General features: G+C 46.5%; 1 long non-coding RNA gene and 1 other non-coding gene across 2 annotated transcripts; both read right to left on the bottom strand.

Annotated features, from left to right (window-relative positions):
* Positions 1 to 216: 216 nt before the first annotated feature.
* LOC143648268 (uncharacterized) lies at positions 217 to 7,333 on the bottom strand. The gene is made up of 3 exons (XR_013158476.1): positions 6,218 to 7,333; positions 5,185 to 5,334; positions 217 to 539 (listed from the first exon to the last, which is right to left on the bottom strand). It is a non-coding gene; the product is annotated as an uncharacterized LOC143648268 (long non-coding RNA).
* Positions 7,334 to 8,029: 696 nt separating this feature from the next.
* On the bottom strand, positions 8,030 to 8,100 carry TRNAR-UCU (transfer RNA arginine (anticodon UCU)). The gene has a single exon. It is a non-coding gene; the product is annotated as a tRNA-Arg (tRNA).
* Between the last annotated feature and the right edge of the window lie 325 nt (positions 8,101 to 8,425).

Raw genomic sequence — 8,425 nt, 5'->3', positions numbered from 1 at the left:
CAGCTAAAAAAGTTGGCAGTGGTTCTGGGGAGCTAGAAATGGGGTCTTGGTTGCAGGGGGATGGTTATTTCCTTGTCACACATCTGAAAGAACTGTTTAGGTCTCTAAACTCTGTGCAAGTATAACTGTTAAAAATTGAAACCAAAATTAAAATCTACTACAGTTTCTACATACAGAAGTACTCAAAACATGTTAACTATTACAATTTATACCAAATGAAGTCTTCTTTAGACATACTGAAATATATTTGCAAGTGGATATAACATATTAGTACATTTGATTGCAAATGATAAAAACTCAACTCCAATTGGTGAAAGCATAAAAGGGATTATATTGTGTCATTCCACAAAGTGGTTCAAAGACACCAGCTTCAGGTATGGCTGGATCCAGGTGTTTGTATTTGCCAGCAGAGATAATTTCATCTCGATTTCTTGGTTCTATTTTCTCTGTGTTGACTTCCTACTCAAGCAGGATCCTCTCACACCTTGGCAAGAAGGCCTCCAGCAGCTCCAAACTTCTATCCTTCCAAGTTAGTGACCCTAATGGAAAAAGAGTGCTTCTGTTTAGTAGTTGCAGCAAAATTTCTGGAATAGATACTCACTGGTCTGGCTTGAGTTGCATGACTATACCTGAACAAACTGGCTAGCTTGACTCATCTGTGATTTCACAAAGGAATATCTGGATGTTGTTATTAGAAAAGGAGAGAATAGATGCTGCAAAACCAACAGTTGTCCCTGTGCCTGAGGACTGAAAATGCTGCTTGCTATCATCAGTGCAGGAACCACTGTTTAGAGACCCCTCTCCTAGAACACTGCATAATTGGCCCGTTCCCTCTGTTTCATGAGAGCCATTCAGTAAGGATACCTCCCATGTTCCCATGTTTTCTCGTCTTTCCTGGCTTTCTTTCCCTGGCTGTTGAGTACTGTCAAGATGTGGTATCCAGAACTGAATAAATCCAGAGCTGAATGAAGTTCCAGGCATAACCTGACCAGCCCAGAGACTAATGAACTGCTCACCTCGTTTCTCCTTGGCAGTGGAGTACATTAAGGATGCATTAGCTTTTTTCAGTGATTGCAGGGCACTGCTGGCTCATCCCCAGCCTGCAACCAACACCATTTATTATGTGAGCAGTCATCAGACAGGTTGAGGAGGAGAGGTCTTCATCCCTTGGTCATGCAGTTGGGGTTTTTTTTTTAACTTAAATAAAGGACTCTGTCCATGTTAAATTTTCTGTTTAAAAAGTTTGGTCCGACGTTGGAGTTCATTTAGGTGTCCTTGAATTTAGATCCTCTTTTCAGTCCACTAACTGTCTCTCAAGGTTTTTATACAATCCGCTGATTTCATTGGCAGAACTACTCTGTTTCTTCACCCAAGAGGATAGTAAAATAAATTAGGACAGGGCCAAGCATAAAGCCTTCTGACCTGCCACCCAAGTCCACACGACATGACACTCATTTCCACTTTCTGGGTGTGTTGCCCAATCAGCTATGGAACAATCAAGGGATATCATTTTTCTTTTCCCATGTTTGTTTGTTAACCTCCAGGCTTTGATGAGGTTCAGTCAGAACCTTGCAGGAATCCAGATGGCTTGGACATGTGCTCCCTAATCCCCTATACCACTCAACCCTATCTAATAGCCTCATCTAGAGCAGTGGTTGCCAAGAGGGCTGTATGTGTCTGCCCTCTCCCTTTCCATCTTTTGGAGATTCTATTTCCTACCCTCCACCCTATGATGGGGAGGAAGCCAGAATCTCCAAGGGGTGGAGAGGAAGGCAGATCCAGCAGGGAGGTCATCAAGTGGCCTGATGACCACTTGATGGAGCGGGCTTGGGCTGTAGAACATGGCAGACCTGCGTGACTTTGAACTAATTTACTGAGCCTCTCCTGAATTCTATTTGTTTCTCCCGGAAAAACATGAATAACAAAACCTGTCATCCTTCTGAGGATTAAATGCCATCACACTTGTAAAGTGCTCAGCCCAGTGACAGCGGTAGCTGTTTTTGCTATCCTTTCTGCTGCTGCTGCTATTTGTTGCTTGGGGGTTTACCCAGCCTGGAGGCAAGCAGATCTGAATCCAGGTCTTCAACTTGGCCCAGAAGCAAGTTTCTTAACATCACTGAACCTCAGCTTCTGAATCTGTAAAACGAGAAACTTAGGGTGTGTGAGTTCTGGGCACGACCAGCACAGAACTTGGAGCACAGTGGTGGTGTACTGCATGTGTGCCTCTTTCCCTTCTCTTCTGTAAACAAAAGAGGTGATGATAGCCTGATATGGCCCACTCTTAGGAAACTCAAGCTCTTTCCCCATCACCTCTTGATTAAACCCCCTTTTATTGAGACTGTAAATTGTTTTCAAAAATAAAATACTACTAAAAAAATTAAGAAAAAAATATCAGTTATAAATGCAGTATGTGTATATCTTTCTCCATCAGGCCAGTTAGCGCTTCAGAAAGCCCTCTCAAGCCACTATTTTTATTAACCTCCTCTTACCCAGAAGGTAACTGACATGCAGGTAGTTAAATAACACCCTAAGGCCAGGCAACTGCAAGGGTGGGGCCAGGGTTTGGAGTTCAAGGGCCACACCCTCCAACTCCAAGATGGACTTTTCCTTCACACACACACACACACACACACACACACACACACAAATTTAAACTTTTAAAAATATCTTTAATTAAGTAGTTAAATATTTTTTTAATGAGATATAAATCTAAGGTTTCTTAGTCCATCACTTTCAATCTTAGTCCACTTTCCAGCTCCCCAAGGGTAACTACTGTTTATGCTCCATGCTACAGATTTAATTCCATCCCCCGCAAAGAAATGTTCAAGTCCTGACCTTTATTACTGTGGATGTGAACCCATCTGTAAATAGAATCTTTGAAGATTATTAGTTCAAATGAGGCCAAATTGAATCAGGGTGGGCCTTAATTCAGTATCACTGGAGTCCTTATAAGCAGAAGAAATTCAGTCCTAGGGAGACAGACGGCTACGTGACGGAGACAGAAATTGCATTATGGATTCCAGCAAACTACCACTAGAACGCTACAGACTTCAGAGAAAGCATGGCTCTGCCCACACCTTGATTTTAGACTTTTAGCTTTCAAAAGCTGTGAGGCGGGTGCACGGGTAGTTTAGTGGTTGGAATGCCCACCTTTCATGTGGGAGACCCGGGTTCGATTCCCGAACCATGCACCCCCGCCGCCCCCCCCCCCCAAAAAAAAACTGTGAGTCAATAAATTCCTGTCACTTTGGCCAGATAGTTTGTGGTACATTGTTGCAGCAGCCCCGGCAAACTTAGGCACTCCAGAACTTAAAAAAAAAAAATAGGCATTTACATTCCTTTTTTATATGTAGACCCTATACAAAATATATTGCATTGTTTTGGTGTGAGCATTTTCACATAAATGACATCATGTACTACACGTGGTTTGGCAATTGGCTTTTCTTTTTTTTTTTTTTTTTAACTCCACAACATGTTTTATGAGTTCTTACTGTTGGAACACATAAATCCGGTCTGTTCCTTTAGCCCACTGTCTTTCCTCACTGACTGTGTCAGGCTTGATTTATCTTTCTCCTGTCGATAACCCCTGCCCTTGCCCCATTTTACACTGCGTGTTGGAGGTGGCGGGTTTGTTGAGGAGTCTCTAGGCTTTCGGGAAGCCTCCCGGGCTGCCTCTGCTGGGAAGGCCTTAATGATGGTGAATTCTCACTTTGAAGGCGGGGCCACCTACAGACCCCGGCTGCTGGGTTCAAGATCAAGGGTTTCCCCCAGGCTGCCTGCCTCAGGAGCAGGAAAGGCCCAGCAGAGCCTGGGGAGCATGTGGCCCTCCACCCTTCTGCTCCCCGCAGGGCCTCCAGCTCCAGGTTCCATTAACAGTAAAAGATAAAAGAGAAGTAAAATAAACACAATAAATGGGCTAAAGGTCACTGAATAAAATGGCAGCAGCAGAACAATAAAAAAAACAAGTGCATGGTCAAGTACAGTGAAACACAAAAGCATACAAAACTAAGCCTTTTTTTGACCAAGGCCTTGATCTAAATTAGGGTGCACCAAGAACAAGCAACACCTGTGCACAGCCTGAGGCTTGAGGCAGGGAGCACCTCTTTAAGAAGGCAGGGAGCACTTCTTGTAGGGTTCATCATTTTTGTCCTAAGATGGGGTCTGGGTTGATTTTGAGCCATAGTCCCTGCGGGGGATTCTCTCTGGACTCCCAGCCCCCTTGCCCATTTTTGAAGAACTGAAGCCTTTAAAGAACATCTTCCAGGTCAGTGGCTAAATACTAGAATCACTTGGGAAGATTTGGAAAAGCAAACTGCCTCCTAATCCCTACACCAGTGGTTGCTGGTAAATCAGTTGGGGTGGTGGTGGTGGTGATGGTGGGACTTCTGCATCAATACTACATTATTGGTGGTGTTTGCTGATTCCCATGGAGTAAATACTTTCACCATGGCCAATTCTAAGCTTCCAGGGGATCCTTTGCAGGATTCTTAGAGGTTCACTGAACACTCACAGGACAGGTATTAAAATCCCTGTTCTACAGACGAGAACATCAAGATTCTGAGAGGTAAAGTAACTTCCCCAAGGTCACACACAGCCAGGTCTCAACTCAGAACTTCTGACACCAGGACTAGGCCTCTTTACGAAACATACAGAGGGGGCCCTGTTAGTGAGCTCTGAGGTTCCCAAGCTCAGATCCAGAACCTTTAAAGGAAGCACCTTCTCCTTTGCCCCTTTCTTGATCTTTAGCCTTGTCCTGCAGGTGCTGACTTGACAGTTGGCAGACTGATTCCACCTGAGCCATAAGGGCCCACATGGTCCCTGTAGCCTCTTGGATGCCCAAGAGAAAGAAAGCTTCAATTACCCCAGCTCCCTGCCATTCCCCCCAAAATTCCCAGAACAGAATTAGGGAAGCCAGGAATGCTTTCAGACCTTCCTTGGAGGGGTCAGGTGTTGTGGGGAGCTGCATAGGGGGTGTTTTAGGAGTCCCCATCCTGCAAGTACTTGAGGAGCCAGAGCTGCTGATTCCGGGACAGCCCCACACAGCTTGCATGCTCCCCAGAGCCACCAGTTACCTAATGCAGGAAGGCAGTATCTCTGTCACCCAAGCAGGGTGGCAGCTCCTGTGGAGAGAGAGCTTTCCTGTGGGGAGGGGAGCATGCCCCCAAGGACCACCTTACAGCTCACCCCTTCCAGTGGCAAAGCTACAGCCTCCTCCTCCAAACTGGGGAGAGGTTGGCCTCTCTTTCCCAGGCCTCCCAGCATGGGTCAGGGTGACTCAGACAGAAGTGAGGGCGACTCAGCCAGAAGTGCTACATCACATCAGGAGAGCTGAGCCTGGGGAGATGAAGAAAGAATAAAACAGTTGATTCCCTCAGTTATCATCCGCTACTCCTGCCAGCTTATGGTCTGCTAAAGTAGGGGTGGGACCTGAGGAGGTGTCCCAAAATAGCCAGGAGCCCTGGCATCCGAGGTCAGACACTGCCACAGAAAATCCTGGAGAGGCTTCCTTCTCATGTCCACCTTGGCATGTCCCCTGGGGCAGACCAGCTGAGCAGAGAAAGGGCAGGCTACCTATGAGTTGATGGGGATTGAGAACACTCCATCTGGCAAGAGCAGATGGAATTGAACAGAAACTTAATCAGGACACTGGCCTTCAGATCCCTGGCTCTGCATATATCACGAAGACAAAAATAAAAGACAAAGGGGCCGGGAGATGGGTGTTATGATGTGGTTTTGTGCGTTTACCTGCGCGTGTGTGTCTAAAGCTATTTGAGTACCACCTGACAGGAGTGGACACTGACTCTGTGTGTCGATGGAAGGTGCTCTTGGGTGGGGCATTAGCCAACAGAAATGGGGAAAAGGGGTCAGAATGGAGCAAGGAACCGAAGAATGAAAGCAAATCATGGATGGTTACCGAGAGAAAAGGATCCCCTCCAGGCTGCATGGATGTGAAAAAAGAGGTCTGAATAAGGAGAGGAGAGGAACCCTACAGCACAGGGGTGGGGGTGGGGGAGCATGGTCCTCCAGAGACAGAAAGAAGGGCCCCCTTATCTGTCTGTTACCTGACAGGAATGGCTGCAAGTAACAGGAAGCTGATTTGCGGGAGCCTCATCAGATATCAGTTTCCTGGTCTCATATAATAAAAATCTGGAAGAGGGCAGGGGCTAGTGCTCAGCACTTTCAGGGCTGGCACCTCTGGAGTTCTCCTGGCCCTCACCGTGGAACATTGTTGTAGCAGTTTCAAATATCAGGTGCTCCTGGCAAAGAGGCAGTAAGAAAAGGGAGCTGGGTAGGGCAGCCGGTCCTGGGAGCACTTCCGCCCCCGTCCCATTGGCCAGCACCGGTCACATGGCCTCCCTGCCCCAGGGCAGGCTGGGAAGGCGGAGGCTTCCCAGCTTGCCCTGTGGCTTAGACCACGCTGGCCGCTCTGTTGCTTGAACAAAATCAGGATGCTGTTAGTAAAGAAGAGGGGAAATGAATATTGGGAAGGCACCAAGCCCCAGAGGTTAGGGCCCCGGGTGGCAAACATTTTGGGTAAAGGCTAAAATGTTATCTGCACAGTTAAGATGATATCCCAAAATTGAGCTGAAAGAGTCTCCTGAGACGGCTGGGTCCCAAAGTCAGGTCTTAGCCCCTTGACCCGATCATCTCAATAAACCTTCCTTAATTCTTCGATTAATCATCCTAGCAACCCATGAGGTACCCTCTGTTATTTTTCCTACTCTGCAGATGAGAAAGGAAAGTATCAGATGTCTAAGTTGAGAACCTGGTCAATGTCTCACAGGCAGCGGGTGGCCAAGGGTGCTCTATCCATAGAATCCTCTCCTTCCACCATATCACACTTCACAGGAACACAGGCCAAGATTTCAGAGGCTCTAATCCACATCCTCCTCACTCATCGGTCCTCAACTTTGCCCCTGCTCCTTATTAGAAGTTGTCCCATCTCACCCTTCACTCAGTTACAGCTCTGGCACTTTCCCAGGATCAGATTACCAGTAAGCTAAAGGCTGGAAGAAAGATCAAAGGTGATGGTGGAGTTACACAGAGAAGGTGGGGTTTAACAAAGGAGTATGATTGCGGAATCATTATATTGATATTTCTTTCAGTCTCCAGTACCTTAGAGCAGCTAGAAGTAAAAACCTAAAATTGTGTGATTGTAACCCATATCAAATCTGAAATCTGTTCCACAACTAATTGTTGTGATGTGCTTTGAAATTTATTGATTTTTTTGTATATATATTATTTTTCACCAAAAAGAAAAAAATGTATTTCTTCTAGTTTCCAGTGTTTTGGAGCAGCTGGAAGGAAGAATCTGAAATAGTGGAATGGTAACCCATAACAAACTCTGAAATCTGTTCTGTAACAACTTGTTAAAGTGTACTTTGAAAATCATTGCTTTTTCTTTCTTTTCTTTGTATATATGTTATATTTAACAATAAAAAATGTTTAGAAAAAAAATTACCGGTTAGGAAGCCTTTGAAGTCAGACAGACTTGGGCTCAAATCCCCATTCTACTATCGGGGTGTGGTTTGCTCTTATTCTTTCTGCTGAGAGCGACCTCCTGGGCTGCCGTGCACGCAGTGCTACTAGGGCCGGCGATGTAATTTGTGAGGCCCCTTGTGAAAAAATTAAGAATTTCAGCGACAGCCGAGTAGTAAAACAGTCCTGCACACCTGGCCCTGTGGGAATACGGGCCCCTAGGCGCTGCCCTCCTGCGGCGCACCCCCCCTCCCCCAGGTCCTGCAGGGAGGGCAGGTTCTGGCCTCTGGAAGATGTGGGTGCAGGGTAGGCCCTGGGGAAAATGGGCCAGCAGGCTCCTCCAGGCTAGTGACCCTGAGTCACAGCTCCCCACTCATGCCTGAGGAGAGTCATTTCTGTCTTGTGAGAGTCATCGGTAGGTGACTGTGTTTTCCCCAACATGGGGTGGATGGCTAATTTCTCCAGCCGGAGACAGAGCTGCCTCAGGTGGTCTCATGGCTTTTGGTAACTGTCTGACCCCCACTGTCTTCTTTGTTTTTTATTTTTTGGGGGCATAGTCCGGGAATCAAACCCGGGTCTCCCGCATAGAAGACGAGCATTCTACCACTGAACCACCCATGCACCCCTTCACTGTGTCTCCTACACCATCACAAACCATAAGCAGAAGACTCAGAAGCAGGGAAAGGGGATGGGAGTCACTGGTTGCAATAATCTCAAATAAAGGAAGTTCCAGGGACCCCCTCTGGTGTCAGAGACAGGCACCAGGGACAGGAACCAAAATAGGACCAGCAATAAACTGTGGGGCAAACATAAATATTTACAATAAGCACCAGCATAAAAGTGAAACTTCTAGTGACATAGGTCTGGGCAATGCCTCTAGAAGTCAACAAGGCCATCCCTCGGCCTCTGGCTATTTTGAGGCAAATGCAGAAAATTCTGTGATGTG

The sequence above is a fragment of the Tamandua tetradactyla genome, chromosome 10 (assembly GCF_023851605.1).
Source record: "Tamandua tetradactyla isolate mTamTet1 chromosome 10, mTamTet1.pri, whole genome shotgun sequence".
NCBI lineage: Eukaryota > Metazoa > Chordata > Mammalia > Pilosa > Myrmecophagidae > Tamandua > Tamandua tetradactyla.
This window is presented reverse-complemented; position numbering and strand designations above follow the sequence as displayed.